The sequence below is a fragment of the Lolium rigidum genome, chromosome 3, assembly GCF_022539505.1.
Source record: "Lolium rigidum isolate FL_2022 chromosome 3, APGP_CSIRO_Lrig_0.1, whole genome shotgun sequence".
In the NCBI taxonomy this organism is placed as follows: domain Eukaryota; kingdom Viridiplantae; phylum Streptophyta; class Magnoliopsida; order Poales; family Poaceae; genus Lolium; species Lolium rigidum.
In genome coordinates, this window is record NC_061510.1 from 40,242,837 (window position 1) to 40,263,003 (window position 20,167).

Below are 20,167 nucleotides of genomic sequence, written 5' to 3' on the forward strand. Positions count from 1 at the left end.
GCACTCATACAAAGCAAAATAACTCATACAGGATCATGCAAGTCCACTCATACAAACCAGAATAAATTATCGGAGAAGGGCTCATGCCCATCTGGCATGTACATATGCAATTACATGGACGTAATAAACTCCTATCTCTGCTGATATTTAATTCTTTGAATTAGTAATTTCCAAGAACCAAATTAACATACGCTAGATGTTACCAACAATAAGAAAATAACAGGCACGTGTCATGTATCCATTGCGTCCTTCCATGAAGTAGCCAACAAAAATTAGTTGATAGTTATGACGGTCCAACACAGATAGCTCCACACTTTCCCATCGAAAAAAATAGCTCCACACTTTCCCTAGTGGTGGTGATTGGTGAATGCACCAGAGTGCAGTGGAAGGAACAAAGCGAGGCGCCGTCAGCGTTGAACTGACCGCACGATGGTCACTCGCATGGTCGTGCAGCACCACATTGGTTGCAAGGTCACAGTTGTCATGTTGCTCTCCAAGAGCAGCATCTCACAGTGTGAAGTATTAAACGTTCTTTAACCATAGTTGCATAATGCTTACCTACAAGGAAAAACAACTGATTCTGAAATAAGTGGCAATAGAAATAGGTTTTGACATATGAATTACCAGAAGTAGACCTAGACCTTACTTTTGGTAAATCTCATGCTATGTTGTTGCAATGAACTAAATGAACAGAGAAAAATTCTACCAGTAAATCTATCAAGCAACCTAGTGCACATAACATGGAAGACAATTCTCACCAGATTTGATGAAGTGGTCTCTCGAAGCCTCTGAATCAGCCAGTCCACCTCAAACCTGCACAAATCAGAATGCACTTCACAAACAAAATGGTGGATTTTTTTGGCACCAACTATCGGAGTGCTGGTGGGGGTGATGAAGACAAATTTGTTCCATGAGATATGGGCGCTCAAGAACAGAACAAGTGATGGAAGAGAGAGGGGTGCAGAAGTAAAATTCAAGCCGGAAGCAATGCCGGGAGAGAGAGATTTTGAGTGCCTCTAGGCGCCCGCGGTCCACAGAGAGATTCTGCACCAGTTTGATAAATTATTAGTCAACTTTAATAACATGATAAACAGAAGAATCACCAAACTACAAATTGCAGCAACATATTCACACATGAGGCTCAAGTTATCAGCATCTAATGGATTGTTCCAGATCATCGAATTGAGCAATTGCAATTCATTTTTGAGTAAAGCATAAGCACCACGTTTTTTCCCTTCATATATAACAAAAATAACACAGATGTAAATGGCGTAAATCTCATACAACCAAGAGCAGAATCAGATCCAAAAATCCCATGTAAAATAAAATATGGCTTCTCTGAAACAAGCTACACAAAAATATGACAACGAACTAACACTTAATAGAGATAAGGGAAAGAGTCCACCAAATAAGGAACACTCTATCGTATGTCAAAAAATATGCAGGCAAAAAAGTACAACCTCGGTCTATCGTATGTCAAAAAATATGCAGGCAAAATGTTGCAGAAAGCTCTCCGAAAAATGCATTTTTGGTACATCCAACAACTTCTTCATACTGTGTTTATTTGGTTTCCATTGCACTCAAATAGATACTTACATTTACCAGTTCTGATGCAATACTGCAGATCAAAATAACCATAACACAAACGAGAAAGAGAAAGCTCAGATACAACCTCTAGCTGATCAAGCGTGAAGGGTGTCAAGGTGCTGCATGTTCTCTAAAATAATGAGGATCACCATCTTGATTAGACAATTACACAAGTTGGAAGGTAATTCTACCAGATTACAAGCCCCTCGTTTTAAAACAGTTAGAGAACACATCGACTAAGCAAACCTGAAATCCATAACCATGCATACACTGTATTAGACCTCATGCGCTTTCCGCATAAGAAAATTTGGCATGCTCATCATCGATTTCTCACTTTATGTATCAGTGAAATATATATGACAAAGTTATCTTCCAAACTGATTATTTCGTGTTGATAGTAAACAAAAACACAAAATAGATGTGCATCTAAGCGGAAACAAGATACAAAGATGAATTTGGTGAATAGCTCTATCCTTCTAGTAAGACATGATCATACTGCTACTAATTGCAAGAATAGCTCCTGCATGTTTACCATCTCTCGGATGAGGTGCACATGTCTTTGCCCAAATTTAGAACCTTGGACGAAATATGAAAGATACGGAGAAGCCGTCTAATTCGAACAAACAAATGATTACCTTCTTTGTCTCCTTCAGCGATCTCTATAGCTAGATCATGCTTGTCAACTACTTCATCTGCCATAGCAACATGCTCTTCAATAACTGCAGGGATTACAAGCAAATATTACTTCGCCACTTTGATCAAGTTGGAAGAACATACTTGCTGTTTAAAATAATTTTGCCCATAGTTCATTTCAGATTTGCATCTCTAAACATCCATGCTACTACTTTCAAGAAAACAACCTTACAACAATAGCTTACTCGAGAGTAGGGAAGGGCAATAAACAATTAACATCACACGAAACAATTGGATCACCCTCCAATTCTTCATACCTTAATTTTGTAAGAAAAGGCAAAATTTTCTAACATGTCCTTGTGGTGAATCTGGTAGATACTATTCCTGACCAACCTACCAATGTAGACTGTCAAGCTGAACATACAGAAAGGTAGACCGTCACACTCAATGTGATGTGCTACATGAAACAGTTGAAAGTTCAACTAATTTAAGCATAACGTTCGAGTACGCCACCCAGCCTCTCCTATATGCAGATCTTAAGAGATAAAAACTTCCACTCGCTAAATGTCTCGCACACAAGAAATTACGGCCTCAAAACGGTAGTGGAGAAAATTACTTTATGGTTCCCACACATCTACCAGTCATGGTTTATGATGTGTTTACTCACCTATGTATATAGAAAGAATGCACCTACCTGTTTAATAAATTGGAGCTAGATACCCAATCTGTGACGGAAGCTGCGCTCCACCCGCTGCAATGCACATGTGACACCTGAACCTGCAAGATGTGTGGGAATCATCACATGGTTATATAGTCTTATAGAAGTACCGCAAAAGTTGTAGCATTCATCTCACATGATTAAGTTCCCTTTCATGCAGCCAAAAAGGAGATTATCATCCTATGTTAATAAGAACAAAATTCCACTGAAATCTTGTGTGTCGCACAACCGTGGAGCACCCGAATTATAGTACGCACCTGAATCAAATAAAGAAGTTGACATCGCTAAATTGTCCTTTTACGACAAATCTCCAACACTGTCTTATAAAGAGGCAAACCATACAACACATATGTAGAGAGTAGTGTTCTTGTGAGGTAAAATAAATATACAATGGAATGTAGAGCTACAAACAGATTGCAAACTATGTATAATGGTTCGCCAACTGTTGAGGCAGCCCCACGATGTTGCAACATGAATCCAATACTGCATTTCTTCACTTGCCAAGGAACTGGATGTACCCATGTTTGGTTAAGTGTTCTCCTATCCTATAATCTTTCCTGGGAATCTTCAGAAATTGTTCTGCCAAAGGTTTGCTAATAAATTCAGTGAAGTACATCAATAGTCAGACATAAGTCTTTGCACACACGGTCACATTGTGAACCAAATTTTGATTTCGTTTCTGTATATTATTTCCATGGATCTCAGAACCAATTTTGAAAAATGATGACACTACACTACACAGACGCATCTCAGGTCCTTTGCTTGAAGAATTATTTTAATTTTTCATCTAGCCTAAAAGCCGTTCACAGGGTCGATAAAACAACACTTCCCAACCTTGCAGTTTTTTGCCAAAACCGAGAAATACTACAGTATCATGGAACTGCAGTATTCCAAGCCCTAGCACTAAAATACTTCAGTTTTTGAATAATGCGGTTTAGAAAAATACAGAACTTCCAAAAAGGGCCCAGCCTATCAGGAAAAAAATGCTCATCCACATACAGACTGAAGAGTAAATTAGGCCATATCTTGGATAATAAAGCGAGTGGGCTATTCACAAAGAGCTTATATGTACTGCTGATAGCATATAGCCATATATCATCAATAACAGTGCAAGCTAGCCTTAGAACAATAGTACATCACCAGCACAACGGTACATCACCTTTGGGCCATTCCATTTTAACAACACAGTCTACATAATCCCACACGATAACACATAGAAGAATGTTTACCTCATCTCTCATGTCCTCGACGACACCTCTCGCTATTTCCTAAATCCTCGCCCAACCCTCCTAGTATAATTCTGAAAGCATCAAGCTACATAAAGAAATACCAAGTTAAGCGATCAATCTAAATATACGTCGAATCCATTCCATTTTCCACAAGAAAAATGTCAAACCAAAATTAAAAAACCAGTGAGCATATAAGCATCAGAAAAATATAATCTAATAATGGTAGGTAGGAGCAGAAGATATGGTCGCTACGGTCTTAGCATATAATACTTGTATTAGATAAGCATGCATGCATTACTTTGTCTCATCAATAAACCAAAAAGAAACATGACTGGTATGAGGTAATATAGAATAGTTAAATGGTGCAACAATGGATGTACAACAACTGCATATTCATTTGAAAAATAAATACATAATACGACAAGTTTGAGCCTCCACACAAGGGAACTGATATGCTTCTCACGTGTTTTGCTGGTAACTCCTTGCTCGAAACAAAGAAAAAGCGAGAACAAACTTCACCACAAGTAACTGGAATTAAAGACATTGCAAAGGTGAGGAGTAGAAGATGTTATTACAGATGGCAAACAATCCATGTCATATACAGTAAGGTAAAAGTAAATAGGTGTGTACCTGTGTTACATGATATTGTCCCCCATACTTTATCCAAGTAGCGCAAGATCCTAAAAAAGGAATCCTCTAATGTCATTATTCCTGATGGAGATGGCTAGTGCGCCAGCGTATCCTCACCATTGCCTCTCCAAACAGTGTTTAGTTTCACAAGAAGGTAAGGGCGAAATCATTTTGATAATAACATGCAAGTATTTAACTACATTGATCTGCAAGTGCTTCAGAACTGTAGAGAAGACAGTAGAGAGATAATGTAAAGCTCAATTACCGCCTAGTTTCTGCAGACAACGTGCAGCAAAATCCATCTAATTTATAAATTTAAGCATACAACAATCATATAATTTATGCAGAGTCCCATCATGGTATGCTAATATGATAATGTGCCAGAAAACGAAATAATCTTCCATCCGATTTGTAGCTATATATTCAAAATCAGCACAAGAACTTGAAGTTTGGCATGTTAAAAAGGAGAGCTTGAACCCTCAGTGTGTCACAATCAATTTTGTCAATTCACACATTTTAAAACATGTGTACTCATACAGATTGGTGATTACAACTTCAACTTCTTCCATCACGAAGCAAAATTTGAAATTAATCTAGCACAGATCAGGAACATCACGAGAACTAATCTGTTGGTCTCTGTTCCAAGAAGCTGTCTCTCTGTTCCATGGTTCAGGACTTACCTCCAGACTGCCAGGTGATGAATCAAAGGAGGCTGCCGGCAGCGAAGTCCTACTTGAGAAGGAGGGGGCGGGCTGAGGTGAGTACCGTGGGGGCGAGCTTCCATCGCCTCGGGGTACCGCGCGCCCTGCATCTCACACCACCGCAGAGAACATCGTGTGTGGGCATGGAGCTCGTGGTTGGTCTCGACCTGGGAATGGAGGAGGAAGAGGCACGGAGTCGCTGCGTGGTGCCGGACGGAGGGACGACGGCGGTAGCGAGGGGACCACCCTGTGGTGGTGTGCGGGGCGCGTGGTTCCCCAGGCGGTGCGGGATAGAAGAGATCTGGGGGCGGGCAGCACGGTGGCGGAGCGCGTGGGTAGGTGCTCGCCGGCAGCCGGGCGCGGGGGAGGGGCTCGCTGGAGGCGGCGCACGTGGTTGGGGTCAAAAGTGGGTCAAGGTCGTGGCTGGTGGTGACGGGACTTTTAGGGTTGAGGAGAAATAGAGGAAGGCGTGTATTATGTGTTTTGGGTGGGAGGGTAAAACTGTCTTATTGAAAATATGTAGGACGAAAGATTCGACCGGAGGAAACAGAACCAATTCGTCCTTTTTAGATAGTAGAGATATGTGTGAATTATTTTATAAATACTGTATTTGTTGCCAACGAGTGACTCAACCTTGGTGTCTGGCAGTGACGGAGCTACGCCCAATGCTACCAATGTCGTAGCACCGGCCCAACAGCTACACTACAACGAGTAATTCCTCCGTTTTAAGGTTACAAACATGAAATGTCTAGCTAATTAATTAGCACCACTAAACCTATATTAGCACCACACTTAGATTGTTTCTGGCTCCGCCCCTGGTGTCTGACCAACGCAGCATTCTCGGGGCTGAGGGTCGCGACGATGCATCCCGAACGCAACTGGACGGCCATCTACATGAGGACGGACAACCCTCACTGATATGTGGGGTTAGGATTTCGAGAGAGCCGTGGGGAGTGGGGACAACAAGAGGGTGGAAATTGGGAGGGCATGTGTCAAAGGAACGACAAGCGCCATCTAGGCAGCAGTACCTTAGGAGGAATTGGGGGTGGGGAGGGGGAGGGGGGCTGGCTCAGGATCACTCATGTAGAAGGCAGGACTTCGTCGCAACTGACCATGATGTCACATTTGTGGCGGAGATCGTCGGCAAGCGCAGAGTGGTCATCGACACTTCGTCTGGTCAAAATTATTCGTAAAAACAATCCGTAGAAACGCACGGGCACTTTTGCTAGTTTGTTTCTCATGTATCGTATAGGTCGTGGTTTGCTATTACCTATCCGACTTATGTCAGCGTCCGTGAGCCACACCGTGTCCTACTTGGACAGGTGGTCGAAGATCGAGTCCTACGAGCTGGTATTATACATAGGCATCGATCGATCCACCGAGTTCACGAAAAAGTCCTACCCACCGAGATCCTTCCCTTACCTATCTCGACTTATGTTCTGCCGCCTCCGCCCGGCCTCCCGCGATCTCTAAGTAGATCGATGTCCCGGCCGCCGGCGCTATGCTATTGTCCGACTCGTAGGTTTGGAGGCCTGGCGGGCGCGCGGAGAAATTACAGCTGGAGATTGCAAACCTGTGGTAGGTGTACGTCGACTTCCCTCGATCGAGCGAGCACATCGTCAAGGAACGGGAAACGGGCGGCAAAGCCCAGTCAATACATAGCTGAAGCGAAACGGCTACGGCCCAGCTCCGCGAGGAGCACGCATCCCTCGTCCGAGCCCTGCTCGACCTTCCCGGCGAGGCGCGCGGTCCAGCAAGCCGGGGCGCCGCAACAACCAAGTCGCCATGCCTCCCAAACCGAGCTCATCCCTCCGCCGCCTTGTGCTCGCCGCGTCCCTCTCGGTACCGAGGCTGAGGCAACCAATGAGTGCGCAGGAGATAGACAACCACCAGGGTCGAGCCCGCCTCTTAAACTGTAGCTCAACTCGATGACGCCTTCTGGTCAATGCATCCCTGAGTTTACAGGTCGCGTACGACTGTAAGAGCATGTCTAACAGACCCCCTAAACCACGTCGGACTTGTATAATTCCGGCGGTATACGGGGTGCGGGCGAAAATGGCCGTCTAGCAGGCCCCCTAAACGGTTCACCCCGTATCTAAAATATACAGGGCCTGGGAATTTTCTCCCTCGCCCCTTACTTGTAGAGGGTGGAGGGGCTTGTAGGGGGTGAAAACTGCACTCTGCACCACCGGACCTCGCCGCGCCGCCGCCAAACTAACTCCACTCCGGCGACCAATTCCAGCCAACGAGCTCTAAATTCTATCAAATCTCTACCAATTTCTTTCAACCCATCAAGATTTCTATCAAATAATGAAAAAACTAGATGAATTTTGAAGCAAAATTCCGCGTTCTCCCACTCGGGGCGGAGCTGGCGGGGACGGGCGGAACCGGCGCCGGCGCAGGCAGGGCGGGTGCGCCGCGACGGGGCAGGGCCGGGGTGGCCATGGCGGCCCGAGGCGGCACAAGGCGACGGGGGCCATGGCGGCCCGAGGCGGCGCAAGGCGACGGGGGCCGCCCGCGGCCTGAGAAGCGGGGCGAGGCGGCGGGGCGGCGCGTGGCAGCAGCTCGGGGCGGCATGTCCGGTGGTGCGGGGCGGCAGGTCCGGTGGGGCAGCAGGTCCGGTGGCGGGGCTGCAGCGCGAAGAGATGAAAAAAGAAGCATATTCTTAGAATATGCTCTTTTACAGTTTTCGTATACGGGGCTGCTAGACGGGAGGCCTTTTTGTCCGGTTAAAAGTACTCGCGTTTTATATACAGAGCCCTCTACACGTGTTTTACGGGGCGGAAATTTAGGGGGTCTGTTAGACATGCTCTTAGAGCCGAACTGTCGTTCATGTTTCAGATGCCATTAAGAGATACTACTCGAGATAGCCACATCGGCAACACCAAGCTCACCGGATCCATCAGAATCGATAAGCAGGGATAACCAGTGTGCAATTTTGCGGATTTGGGATCAGCAGTCTGAACACATGGATAATCACAGGCAGTTTTCGTACATGCGAGACCGATGTGGATTTTTTTTTTTTTTTTTGGGTCAGGTCTGGCCTGTGCCAGGGCATCTCTGAAGTCAAAAACAATGAGAAGAGAACGAGGTTAGGACACATCTGTAGGCATCGGCTTCGCGGTGTGGAACCGGTGGTGGAGCTTCTCAGCAGCCAGCGAGAGCCAGCTTGGCGTGGCGGTGGTCTGGTAGCACCCATCCAGCGGAAGTCCATCGTTCCTCCACAGAAGTAGCAGTACTGATCTTTTTTTTTTTTAATTTGTAATTGACGCAATGCTATGTACGATTGTAGGAGTTCCTATTTCTGAGATGAGATGGATAGCCCTATTCTGAATTCTAGCGGTAGGTTCTGTAGGTTCTACATATGTTGCTTCAAGCCTATATTAGAAAGCAAGAATTACTATAGCAACAAAATTGCAGTACGGTTGATTCAGTTAGTCTAGGTTTTTAGTTAGACTAACCACAGTTAACTCCAGTGCATTGATGCATCTATTAAGATTGTTGACTAACTTCACTGCAGATTGATTAATCCACATATCTTTTAGTACAAATTGATAGTTTCACAACGTCTTTCTCCCTCTTTTCAATTAACCAATTTTTTTTCTGATATCTCGCTATTTATTTGCTCCGAGTCACAAATAGAACCTAGCAGTGTTTGTTTCTTGCAGAGAATTGAGGGAGTAGAGCTGGACACGAGATGGCAGTCTGTTTTTTAAGGACGAACTTGCAATATAATTTTATTAAGTATGATTATGTTCATCATGAATAGGACAAACGTGAACGGCATCAACGGTTGTGATAGAGAGAAGAAATGTCAATACAGATATGCTGCTGAAGCGCTTGAGTAATTGTTTTCTCCCGGTACAACGCACGGGCACCTTTGCTAGTAAGTATAATATATCAAATTTTGCAGAAAAATAAGATCTACTGTGATGATGACAGATTCTGTTTTCTGGTTAATCATATTTCCATATGACCGCATCAATCATAGAGATCTCACCTATGTAAGTATGGACGCTTCGGGACAATTTGTGATTCCAGTTAATGCCCTATCTAAATAACGATATCTTTATCTGCAGATGAAAATCGTTATGCATTCTCTCAATGCATTACTACTACTTGGGGACGCTTTTCTCAACACATTGGTAAAACTTCGTAAAACTTTATGACAGTTTACTGTTTCATTACGCCTCATAATAGTTAAATGCGCAATTCGCAGCCATTTCCATGGTTTCGGCTTGAATGTTTTTTCTCTTCACCTCTGTGTACGTAATTTTTCAATGGATTCTTCACGCTTTGCAAGAAAGGAACGAAGTCAGGAATGAAATATAAGAGGAGCAATCTTAGTATGAGAGGGACAGAACTAGCTCAAATCACACAAATAAGGATGTACCATGGCTTGTGTTCAAAGAAAAATCATGAGCATAGGGGGGCTGCCCCCCCCCCCCCCTCCCGTCCCCCGTCCCCGTCTCCCCTTGTCTCCTTCCCTGGCAAGAAATCATGTAAATATCCTAACTCCGGTAATTTGTTCGATAACACCAGTACCTTTTTTTTTGCAATTGAGTATATGTTATTTGAATTCAGGTGGCCTTACCCTTTTCTCGATTTGTCCTCCAAAATGACCCCCCTCTGGTAATTTTATTTAACTCACCTCCTGTAATAAGTCATATATTTGGATTGTAAAATTAAAATACCCTAAAATTTTGGTTTTTGCAGGTACGTCCTTGCCGGATTGATGCATGTCCCGTGTTTCATAGCATTTCTGCTGCTCATTAAGCTGAAGCACCGACTGTTGGTCAAGTGGAACCCCGTCGGCTAGGAGCCATATCATACTGTAAAAATGAAGAGAACTTGGTACTTCTGTGACATGTACTCATACTGTGCCGAAGTGAATGTAGAGAACTTGGAGCTTCTGTGACATGTACTCATACTGTGCTGAGCTGATTAGTGGAACCCACTATTAGGCCTCGCTTGGTTCAGCGTCCTTTTTCTTTAGCCAAAACAGCGGTAACATTTGGAGCCGTGCCTTATTCCCTAATCAGCGCTTGGTTTATCGCTTTTTTGTCGCTCCGTTCTTTCCCAGGCGCGTAAGTTGCATGGTGACGCGTAAATTTTTTATGGACCTCCAATGCTCCGGAAAATTCAAGCGGAGCCTAAGAGCATGTCTAACAGGTCTGTATTTTTTCGCCTCTTAAAACGCGAGTAGAGGGTCCTGTATTTACTTTTCGCCGGCCGCGCAATCAAAATATGTGATGCATAATTCATAGTTTTTAACATCACAACGCGATCATGACCAATGTTCAAGCCACGGAAGTTCCCAAATGTGATCAACCATCAACGAGTCCATCGCTAGCGACGCCACCACTCGCCGGAGACTCACCTTGAGCACTTGCAGCACGAGCTTCACGCGCAGCCCTTCTTCCTCGCCATGATGTCCGCCTTGGTCTCCTTCACCACGCCAGCTGATCGCCGTGCGTGGCTTCGGCATCGATGAAGAACCGGCGGCAGCCGGATCAACCTCAACCACCTCCTCCTCTTTGTCACCCTCATCCTCGTCGTCATCAATCTCTTCGACGTTGCACTCCCCATCGAACGCAGCGATGCCGGCGTCCAGATTCACCGCGGATTCGTTGAGCATGTCGAGGTACGATGTTGTGGACTCAACATCGAACACCTTGTCTACGTCCATGGTGGGTGGCGGCGGCGCGGGCGGCGCATCGTACGGAACGGAGGGAGGAGGGGTCGTGGCCTTGGAGGGCGGTGGAGGCGCGAGGCCGATGCGGCTGATTGCCTTTGTCCTCTCCTTGGCCGGCGCGGCGCCCCTTGGCCCGACCGCTTTGGTCTTCATCTTACCCCCTTTCTTGGCAGCCGGCGGGGCTTCGGCCGGCGAAGCTGCGGCCGGCGTAGGTGCTTCGAAGAATTGCTTTGGAATCCTCTTCTCTTCGACGGGATGGTGGCGCAGATCATGGCCGACACGGCGCCGGCGTTCGGCGGACCTCCGATGGGGACATCAACCACCGTGGCCGAAGGAGGTGCACCGCCGGCGGTAGGCGGCCCTTGTGGAGGATCCATGGCAGCGGGATCCAGCCGTCTCGTTGCCGGGAAGGGCGGGGTGGAGGAGATCGGGCGGCGGCGGCGGTTGGCTTCAGCGAAACCCTTCGCGCGCAGTGGAGGGGAGGATACTGGTTTGGCCCTATATCCCCGCTCCCACCCCGCACAAGTAGGGGGTGAAGGCCCGCCCCGTAATCGAAACCAGCAAAAATCGGAGCGGGGGCCGTTTTTACGGGGTCTGCTAGATGGCCGGGTAGAGCCGAAACCCGTATTCCGACGGTTATTATACGGGTTTGGTCCTTTTAAGGGATCCGTTAGACATGCTCTAAGGAAGAAAAGCTGAGTACATGACCACTAGTCACGCGGACCTGGGGAATCGGCAAACCGCCAAGACGGAATGTATATTTCACATTGCCAAACACCCCTGTTCCAAAACATCGAAATGTAGTAGTACTACACTTTCTTTTTGTCTTCACCTACGGGCTAGTTCATCCAGTGTTCCATGCACGGACCAAGCACATAGAGATTGATTTTCATTTTGTGAGAGAACGTGTTTCACAGAATCTATTACAAATCAAGTTTATCTCCTCAAATGATCAACTTGCGGACATCTTCACCAAGCATCTACCTTTGCCCATGTTTGAGGTCTATAGGCGCAATCTCAACCTTCTTGATACATCAGGAGTAAGTTGAGATTGAGGGGGGTGTTAGACTTTGTATAGCCTCGCTTGTATTATACTTGTACATGTACGTTGTACCCCTATGTATATATGTGAGATATGCCACCCCTAGAGGGTTGAGCAAGTTCCCCCAATTACATAGTTTTACAGCGTCTCTCTCCTCTCTTCAACCCCCACATAACAACATGTACACCTAGTCGCTGAGGTTGAGATCCCGCGAAAAGCAGGCCCACTGATCAGTGACCAAGTGGGTACATCACGCATGGCGATGCAGGGCTGTCCGGGAATGAACGGCGCGGACCACGTGAGCAGTGTGCTCGCGCCGATCGGACGGGCGAGATGAAGAAATCTGAGAAATCGACAGTCACAGTTGCGCTTGGCCAGATGATCGGACGGCTCAGAAGTGAAGAGGCCTGGATTGGCTCACATCCCCACCAGAATGTTTCAAAGAGATTTCTACGGGCCCAGGCCGTACCCACCGCAGGAAGCGCGATGCAAGACGAGCCCAGGAGAGGAAGACGGCCCTAGTGGCCCAAGAAGATGTCATGACGGGGACTAAAGGCACAGTTCCAGAATAGGGAGGCATCGATGATAATTGTAACGAGCTGCGGCTCTCCTTTCTCCTCTCTCCCTGGATCTCATTCCCTCTATGTAAGCAAATCCGAGATTATGATCCAGCTACCTGTGCGTGACGCGAGGGCAGAGATCTAGTACCTAGCAAGTGGTATCAGAGCAGTTTCGATCCCGGATTTTTTTGTCTTCTCACTCGCGAAATCGCTGAATTCTGTCGGTAAAATCAATCGAAGGGTGCGGATCCTCAACGGATTCGCGCAAAACACCTCGCGTGTACCCTAGATCGGTGCGACGGGAGGCTAGCTGGGAGCGACGACGAGATCCGGTCGCCCCAACCTCACTCAGTGGGTGGAGATGGCGGAAGCGTCGATGGCGGACCTCCGCAACCTGCTGGCGGCCACGGCAGAGGCCAACAAGGCCACCGCAGAGGCGGGACAAATCAATGCTGAGCCCATCTCCGAGATCAACTCCTCTCTGGAGAAGTTGATGCTCGCGCAACAGGAAGGTATGAGGACAACATCTCGGATGGGGACGACGCTGGATCGGGTGGTCTTCGCCAACACGGCACTAGATCGCTCGGTGACCGACCTCCGGCAGTCGATGGAGCGGGTGGCGACGCGGTTGACATCACTGGAAGCAATCACGGCCAAGCTCTCGACGCATGAACAGCCCAGCGGGCGCCGCTCTTCACATCGAACCCATGGTGTTGGTACTGGAGAGGATCAAACCTCCGATCGCACCCTGGTAAGGGGTGAGCAATCTACAGCCTATGATCATGAAATTTTTGATACTGATGTTGATGAAGATGACTTGTCTAATCCTGACCACACTAAAGACACCCCATACCATAATCGTAACAATTTGGCTTGCGGTTACCCAAATCAGATTTTCCTAAGTTTGATGGTGAAAACCCCAAGTGGTGGAAGAAAAATTGTGAAAAATACTTCACGCTGTATAGGATAGAGTCTAAGTTCACGCTGTATAGGATAGAGTCTAAGTTGTGGGTAGATTTTGCTACTATGCATTTCAAAGGAAATGCAGCATTATGGCTACAAACATATGAGGCATTGCATAGCATAGACAATTGGGCTGCTCTTTGTGTAGGAGTTTTCACTAAGTTTAATAGGGATAAATATGGCAAAACTATAGACATTTTCTTCGCTCTTAGGCAGACTGGTAGTGTAGATGAATATGCACACAACTTTGAAGAACTCATGCACAAAGTTCTGCTGCACAACCATGCTTATGATGAGACTTTTTTTGTAAGAAGATTTGTAGCAGGTTTGAAGCGTGAGATTCGCTCAGCTATCAAACTGCATAATCCAAGTACAGTTGATCTTGCTTTTTCCATGGCTCAAACCCAGGAGGCTCTCTTGGTCGAGGACTCTCCAACTACACCAAACAAATATGTGCAGCGAGATGCATTTTGCTTGAAATATAAGCAACACTCGCAATTGACGGGGTTTTTGGGAGCACCGCCAGAGCAGAAGAAAGCGGATGACAAACCAGTGGCTGTTGTCAGCAAATTTGATTCACTGAGGGCGCAAAGAAGAGCAAAGGGTGAATGTTTTAAGTGTGGAGAAAAGTATAGTCCAACCCAAAAATGCCCTGATAAGGTCCAGCTTCATGTCTTAGAAGAAATTCTGGAATCGTTACAAATCGAAGAACCACAACCCGAAGACACTGCTATAGATTCATCAGACTCTGGTGCTAGTGATACTGATACTGAGGAAATGATGAAATTTTCAGTTCAAGCAATGTTAGGTACAACTTGCAAACGAATTATGCGCTTGCAGGGACAAGTGGGCAAGTTCACAGCACTTATACTGATCGATTCAGGAAGCTCAAGCACTTTCATCACTAAAGCATTGAATGATCGTCTGGAACACCCAATTTCCTCATTACCTCTTGCCAAAGTCAAAGTTGCAGGAGGGGGCACTATTAACTGCATTGAATACTTGCCTGCAGTAACATGGTTTACACAAGGGCACAAATTCACCATTGACCTCAAAGTAGTAGTGGGGAAAACTATTGTACATGCTCACAAAAAAAAAAATCACAGAGAGTAGTCTTTCTTGTGTGCATTTGGATTTTCATTCCCATCTCTTAGTTGCAACAGCTATCTTCAAAGATTCCCCAACTCAACAACACTAGTGAGCTTCCAGAGCTCAAGCTCATTGGCGATTCGCTAGCAGGCTGTGCGGACGGTCTACGCTGAGCTATGAAACACCTAGAGTTTCTTTGTTTCCACGAGTCCAGACGGTCAAGAGGACTAGAGACCCAAAGCCCTTCCTCTGGTGCAGAGGGACGTGCCACCTCGCGTCAGAGCACCATTCGATCAACAAATGTCATCCGTGGCCGGCATAGGGAGATGCAGATTGCGGCGGCATGGAGAACTCCTTTGCGAAGACACATCCAAGAGCAAGGTGATCCGCTGTCTCGGACGCCTGGTCACCGAGGGGACGCATGACTAACTGTGTGGATCTTACATAGTTGCACTTCGCCGAAGCCCACGTATTTCCAAATAGTCTGACCGCAGGGGAAGATTTGTACGCTGAACTCGCTGACTAGGTGTTGGAATCGCTGTACTCCTCCTCATGCCATATTAGGCTTAATCGGAAGTCTCCATTGCCTAGCTACTATCTATCTATCTATCTATCTATCTATCTATCTATTTATCTATCTATCTATCTATCTATCTATCTATCTATCTATCTATCTATCTATCTATCTATCTATCTATCTATTATATAATTAAGATCAACAAACATCAGTGGTGGGGATTAGCCGTCACATAACCAATGAATCAGATTAGCCCTCTCACATTAGGCACACGACATCTATCTACGCACGGAAAATAAAATGAGAGGCCGTTCAAGGAAAAAAAAGGTCTACGGGGTTCCCTAAAAAAACAGAAGGGGAGTCATATACAACCATAATTCATCCAAGATTTAATTATTTTATTAGACCTAACTAATTAACAACCGAATAAACAAACTCTTCTATATATCCAACCGGGAATCGGGAAGCGCCCTCCTATATCTCTGCATAATCCAATGCTTTTCCACACCCAACCGGGAATCGGGAAGCGCCCTCCTATATCTCTGCATAATCCAATGCTTTTCCACACCGACGACAGGGAATTTGTCGATCTCCCTTTCTAGCCTCATGGTAGGCATCCGAGGCCAACAGGAGGCAGCCGTCGGTCTGGAACACCCAACCAACCGATGTCCATGGCCCAAGTCTTGCTCCGATGTGGCACGCCGCCGAGATGGAGCACAACAATGTCTTCTCCTAGGCAACACCAACGCCATGGGCAATTTATGGCTCTGTAATCCATGTAGACGTTGAATAGGTGATGCATACATACAGCATAACCCCATGCACTTTAATTTGGATGATCACTTTTTCAGGTCGGTTGTCATTGAGTCCATAGATCTGTCCCCTACGGTTCGAGAAATCAACCAGGTAATCAAAGGTATAACAGAATAGCTACATGGGCAGCCGGCGGACGTCACAAGGGCATCAGCTATTGGGATGAATTCACATGTGGTGGTGCTCCGCAACTGTATGGATTCATTGCTTCGGTGATGTATATTGAAAGTGCATACATATTTGTATTATCCTTCTAAGCTTCGGTTATTACAATAGTCTTTTCTTGACAGATTTTGAGTCTCTGGTTGAAGCTCTAGACCATTATTGCAGGAATTTGAGGGGTATACATAGCAATGTGATTTACCAGGAGTCTTGCACAAGCAGATATGGTTTTACGTGAGTCAGTTTTTGTATTGCACCTACTGATGCCGTGATGTTGGTGTCATGGAAGAAGGCTTTAATGGAGTCGAAGAGCCAGAAACTCAGGCGAGCAATAACGGCGACGGCAGTCCGAGGTGATGGATCGTCCACTGAGATTCCAGGTGGTACCGCCGCTCGATCGATTGTACAAAAATATGATCGATGAGGCAAGAACGCGAAGAACCAGAAACTATGGTGAGCAAAAGCGGCGGGGATCAGTCGCCAGTGGATGCTGGACACTAAGCATGAAGCTTGCATCTGCATCGCCAAAGTCCTACAGGAAAGTCTAGCTAGAAGACAAAGGAGAGCCATACCAGCTGCAACGGTGTCAACTTTTTGACCGGCCGGCTCGGTAGGAAGACAACTGATTTGATAGGTTATCTATGCATGAAGCAGATTCATCGACTACGGCGGTGCCAATACCGGGAAGCCAAGCTACCAGTCGGCGGTTTGGAAACTAAAAAAACCCTCATATTAATTTGATTAGTTATTTTGTTCAAATTGCAGGTATTGCATATTAGATGACCTATTTAACGGAGGATATACCATCTGATTTACTGCATGATGTGTGATGACTAATTACAGGAAGAACGTCATCAATGATCACAACGGATGATAGATTGGTGGCTGAAGGTACACGCTTGCCGTACAACCTGAGGACAATGTGAAGTCTGAATTCTGACAACGAATGTACTATACAAGTATATGTATTTCCAGCAGAAAATCATATGCTCGAAAGTGTCTCGAAACATATTTTCTCGGTATATATTTATTTTAGATTTTTTCCTATATATATGATGTTAAATACTTGATTTTGCAAACGCTTTCTGTCAAACATCTCTATCTTTCATGAGTGATCGCTAAAACATATGTATTACATACATATACATAAAATGTATTGTTACCTTCACAAATATATTAATGGAAACGAGCAGCAACTCATGACATATTATGAGGAGGTAGATATAATAAAAAAATGTACTTAAAGTCCATCCTATTAACCAGAATTTATATTTTTAATCTTTTCTTATTTACAGATAGGAAAAGAACATTTTTATGTAGTGGATATATATGAGATGCGGAAAAAAAATCGATGGAAATTGCAATATGGCTGTCATACCAACTCCATAAAAAGAGTCCAACAAGAGCAATGAGGCATACTTGATGTTTAAAAGGAATTACCTATTAGCTAGACGCAAAATTAAATTGATGAACTCAATTAATCTTATATTGTATTAGCATGTGTAAAAGCTTCTACAATCATCTGATAGAAAAATTGCAAATCGATATATGCTAATGCGGGTTGAACAAGAGGAAATGTACAATATTTCAGTACATTCTTCCGTTGTTCAGTTCTTGGTGAAATAATTCATTTAAAATAATACATGAAAATATTTACACAGTCACACAGAGGAATGCATATTAGCAGACCACAGAAAATAAAGATTATTAATATGAAAGTATTTGTTATTTCCACTTTCATAAAGAAAGATCGGTCTCCTTTTCTGAGGAGTAAGGTGCAAATACACATCACCAAAAGATTTATCCAGGAACCAATCATATTGCGTGAAGGCATACATTAAAAATATATTGATCAATGTACTGTAGTGGTGATCTGAAGTGGATAATATTAATTGCATCCACAAATAACCTTTATAGAAGCGGCACACAGAAAAGTTTTCACAATGCATTTTTGGTTACCAATGTTTCTACAATTATAGATGCCAAAATAATAACATGCGAACAACCAAAAATCAATATAATAAAAGTAATATATCATACAATAGTAATATATAGAAAATCTAGCCGCGCAAATGCGCCGGTAATCCTACTAGTTAGTATGGAAGAAGCGTCTAGTACAAGAACTGCTTTCTGCCAAGAGGTGCAAGATTAGCAACAAGATACATTCATGATCATTTTTGGTACGCCACTCGTCCTCCACCTATAAGCCACTTAGCCATAGAATACGACATTCCCAAGGTGTCTCCGGCTTCATCCTCGTGGAGCTCGTCGCCGACAAAGCTTCATCCTCTAAGCTAGATCGAATGGGGTCAGCATCTTAGTCAAAACATAACTGTACATGTGTTCTTTGTATTCGTATAGAGAAACTCCTCGTAGATGTGTCTTGGTCGTGTGGCCTCTTGAACCCTGGATCACCGTGAGATTTCTCACCTCTGCCTGCCCGGCCTGCTCCTAATTCCTGTTATATTATGATCCAAATTCATATACAAAGGAAAGCTAACTTCTGACGAGCGGAGCGAGACCCGTCGCCGGAGGCTTGGGCCAAAGCGTAGCGGAGTGTGGGGGCGACACCCCCCCCCCCCGCGCGGTACAGATCGATGCCACCACCTATATATACCTCTTGTCAGCCGCCAACTAGGGTTTATCATATTATAAGATAACTCACGATGTTTGTAAACACTCCCCTATATAGTGAAGTTTTTATGGCTGACGCCCATGGTTTTTCCCCTTATGTGTTGGAAGAGCTTTTCCACGTTAAATGTTGTGTCTCCGCTGCGTTTTCTTTTATTGTTCTTTGTTATTTGCTTGTCGTGTTTGTAACAAGTGGTATCGGAGCTCGTGTTTCAATCTAGGGTTTGCGACATGTCTTCCTTGAAGTTCGATCTACCGCAGCTAGATTACACCAAGAGATTTTCTCTGTGGCAAGTGCAGATGAGGGCGATCCTTGCCCAAAATTCTAATCTGGATGAAACTCTTGATGGATTTATCAAGAAAGATGCCAAGACCTTAACCAACAATGAAAAGAGGAAAAACCGTAAGGCTTTGTCTTTAATACAGCTTCATCTACCCAATAATATCTTGCATGAAGTGCTGGCTAAGAAAACTGCAGCAGTGTTGTTGTTGAAACTAGAATCGATCTGCATGTCCAAAGATCTGACTAGTAAGATGCACGTGAAGATGAAGTTGTTCTCGCACAAGCTACAAGAATGTGTGTCAATAATGAATCACCTATCGATCTTTAGAGAGATCGTTTCTGATTTGCTGTCCATGGAGGTAAATTATGAGGATGAGGATCTCGCTCTTATATTGTTAGTCTCATTGCCCAATTCTTTTGTGAATTTTCGAGACACCTTGTTATACAGTCGTGATGAACTAACCCTTGCCGAAGTTTATGAGGCCCTCCAGCAGAGGGAAAAGATGAAATCTATGGTGCAGGCAGAGGGTTTTTCATCTAAGGCGGAAGCTCTACAGGTCCGAGGTAGGACCGAGCACAGAAACAACAACTACAACAAAGATAAGAGCAAGACCAACCGGGGTCGCTCAAAGTCCAAGGGACAAGACAGTAAGTTCTGTAACTATTGTAAGAAAACTAACCACAATATTGTTGATTGCTGGAAGTTGTAGAACAAGGAGAAAAGAAACGGTACTTACCAACCGAAAAACAAATCTGATGGTGATGGTAAGGCTGCTGTTGTTTCCAGTGATAATTCCGATGGTGATTTCATAGTTGTGTTTCCTGGTTGTGTTTCTCATCATGATGAGTGGATACTTGATTCTGCATGCTCATTTCATATTTTCTGTAACAAAGACTCGTTCAGTTCTTATGAG

The 20,167-nt window shown here is 44.9% G+C and overlaps 1 long non-coding RNA gene across 1 annotated transcript; it reads right to left on the reverse strand.

Moving 5' to 3' along the window:
* Window positions 1–1,938: 1,938 nt before the first annotated feature.
* LOC124695761 lies at window positions 1,939–3,143 on the reverse strand. The gene is made up of 3 exons (XR_007000595.1): window positions 3,075–3,143; window positions 2,915–2,997; window positions 1,939–2,306 (listed from the first exon to the last, which is right to left on the reverse strand). It is a non-coding gene; the product is annotated as an uncharacterized LOC124695761 (long non-coding RNA).
* Window positions 3,144–20,167: the final 17,024 nt, after the last annotated feature.